The sequence below is a fragment of the Spinacia oleracea genome, chromosome 2 (assembly GCF_020520425.1).
Source record: "Spinacia oleracea cultivar Varoflay chromosome 2, BTI_SOV_V1, whole genome shotgun sequence".
Lineage (NCBI taxonomy): Eukaryota > Viridiplantae > Streptophyta > Magnoliopsida > Caryophyllales > Amaranthaceae > Spinacia > Spinacia oleracea.
Genome location: NC_079488.1, coordinates 10,443,570 through 10,446,785, shown reverse-complemented (window position 1 = coordinate 10,446,785; position 3,216 = coordinate 10,443,570). Strand labels below are relative to the sequence as shown.

The 3,216-nt window shown below is 42.5% G+C and overlaps 1 pseudogene; it reads right to left on the bottom strand.

Moving 5' to 3' along the window:
• Nucleotides 1-2,887: 2,887 nt before the first annotated feature.
• Nucleotides 2,888-2,988, bottom strand: LOC130468339 (uncharacterized; annotated as a pseudogene).
• Nucleotides 2,989-3,216: the final 228 nt, after the last annotated feature.

The window sequence follows — 3,216 nt, the reverse complement described above, 5'->3', positions numbered from 1 at the left end:
TTAGTGCAAGAGAGTGGCTGAATTTTTCTTTCAAAAACTTACCCTTTGAATACTTCAATCGTGCATATAAATTATGACCCTAGGCCCTTATTTATAGAGGTTTGGAAAGGGAATTGGAATCCTAGTAGGATACGATTTAATTAAACTTAGAATCCTACAAGGACTCTAATTAATTAAATAATCCTAATAGAAATAGGAGTTTAATCATACACCAAATCCAAATAGATTTAGGAATTGTGCATGGACACAAACACACACGCACGGAGCCACGAGGGCCCGCACGCATGCGCTCGGCCCACGCAGCCCACGCTGGGCAGCATTGCCTTGGCGCGCTGGGCCTGCCTTGCGGTGGGCCTGGCGCTGCCTAAGGCTGGGCGTGCACGCGTCCTCGCTCGCTGGGCGATGGCCTGGCTTCGTGCTGGGCCTTCGTCCGGCAGGCCTCGTCCGATGCTTATTCGTACGATATGCTTCCGATTAAATTTCCGGTTCCGGAATTCATTTCCGATACGAACAATATTTAATATTTCCGATTCAAGAATTATTTTTCGATTCCGATAATATTTCCGATCCTGACAATATTTCCGTTTCCGGCAATATTTCCGATTCCGGCAATATTTCCATTTCCGATAATATTTTCCGATACGTACCATGTTTCCGTTTCCGGCAACATCTACGATTTGGATAATATTTATATTTCCGATACGATCCATATTTCCGTTTCCGGCAATATCATCGTTTCCGGAGTATTCATTTCTTACTTGTGACGATCTCAGCTCCCACTGAAACCAAGATCCGTCGATTCCGAATATCCATAGATAGAGTATTTAATGCCATTAAATACTTGATCCGTTTACGTACTATTTGTGTGACCCTATGGGTTCAGTCAAGAGTAAGCTGTGGATTAAATATCATTAATTCCCCTTGAACTGAAGCGGCCTCTAGCTAGGCATTCAGCTCACTTGATCTCACTGAATTATTAACTTGTTAATTAATACTGAACCGCATTTATTAGACTTAACATTGAATGCATACTTGGACCAAGGGCATTATTTCCTTCACGTTTCACCCTTCGGCTATTTTGATTACCTACAAGCACGAGTATTTCCTTCACTATCCCCAGTGGAGTCGCCACTGTGAGGGGGTCGAAAAAGCACGAGGCTAATGCGTGACCTTGTCCCTCGTGGGTGTGACGTTTCTTTTTGTCAAATCAAGTGTAATTGGATTTCCTGTGAGTTTACACCCAATTGACTAGTAATATAGGAGTCGCCATTCAGTTTTTAACGACAATGAGAAAAACTGACAAAACCCGGTTATCGTGACATAAAGGGAGTTCAATTATGTTTGACCACGACGGCCGTAGGTTCCCTTGTGATCCCTGGTGTGGGGATCTCTCAATATACACCCGCAAGGTAGAGATTGAGGGTTCGGGGGACTGTAACTACCGAGAGGAGTACTCGCTCTTCGATAACTCCAGAGGCGGGATATCCTTACTAGCTCAGCATAAATAATTGAAGGGACATGCGTTAACTATTAAACTAATCTGAGTTGATTTTAACAATATGCAACATATAGTACTAGATCGAGCGCGATTATCTGATTTAGATGGTTTTAAGGGACCTAACATGATAATCCAATTTCCCAACATATTATCTTTATTAGGCGTGATAGAACAATCAGATTTAATTAGTTTAACAGTTCATAAAAGGGCGAGGAAAATAATTAAACCATGGAAAAGGGACACATTACGACGCACCCTTGAGAGGTGCGTCACGGTTCTCAGAAAACTAACCACTTTGACTTTGGTATTTCTCCTTTTATTTAACGAATCTCAAATTACGGGACAGGAGACGTTCTGTTCGATGTTTGGATCGATTGCGACAGAACGCGTGATCAGTTTCGCAGCATGAGGCTTAGGTTTAGGGGTTTAGAGTCAATACTCAGAATAATAATTGTGTGTTGTGTTCTTTTCACGTCGAACTTAGGGCCCTATTTATAGAAAAGAGTTCGTGGAAAGATAGAATTGTAGAACTCTAATCCACGAGGAATTAGGAAAGAACACTTCCCAGGTAATTTCAGCACCCAGGGGTGGGCGCCGAAGATTTCGGCGCCCAGAGCCAGGCGTTGAAAATAGGGACTGGGCCGTTTCTTTGTCAGATTAGGATTCTTAGAATCCGAAGTGTATGAGACTTTAATCGAGTCTTTTAGTGCGTATTAATTTTATGATGGAATGCATCTGGGCCCGTTACGAACTCTAGGCTCGTTAGGATTTTAATTAATACGTAACTCTTATTTTCGAATCATATTAGGAATAGGATTCTCTTGCAATTTCTATCTCATTTAGGATTTATGTTGGAGTGCAACACCTAATTATGATAGGTTTCTATCTTTTATGGCTTGCCACTTTTAACAACTACCCATTACGGCAGTTACTATTTTTAGCAGGTTTCCATAAATAGCAGGTTTCTATAAATAGCAGGTTTCGGGTGAAATGAAAAGGGGAATTGAGATTCGTTATTTTATAGGAGATGCGTTGTCAAGTGGAGATTTATGTTCTCATCATCGGACCTTCCCTTTCGGGAATGGGGACAAAAGTAGGTGTCTACACAAGCCCGCCTTGATCAACTTGGTGCAAAGTCATCCCTTTTGTGGGAAAAGCAATGAGTCGCCTCACGAGCATCTCAAGCAGTTTGAGCACTATTGTGACACAATAAAACACAACGGTGTAACCTCGGATTATGTGAGGTTGACTTTGTTCCGCTTCTCTTTGCTTGGGCGTGCTAGTGATTGGCTTGACAAGGAGGTCAAGCCCAACTCACTTCGCACACGGAATGAAGTAACTAGTGCTTTCTTGAACAAGTTCTATTCTCATGGGAAGACGGCGGAATTTCGCCACAAGATTCAATCATTTGAGCAAGGGCATGATGAATCGCTTTTCGAGGCTTGGGACCGATTTAAGGAGTACCAAAGGGAGTGCCCCCATCATGGGATTCCCAAGTGGTTGTTGCTACAAACCTTTTACTTAGGATTGAGTCCAAGCTCGAAAATAAGTCTTGATGCGAGCGTGGGAGGCCCAATTATGAACAAAACTGAAGATCAAATTAGGAGATAATCGAGGATGTAGTTCAAAACTACCAATCTTGGCATGTAGGTGCAAGGATTTACAATGGGAAAGGTAGGAGTGAAGATGGTAAGGGTTCGGTGTACGCCATAGAGCAA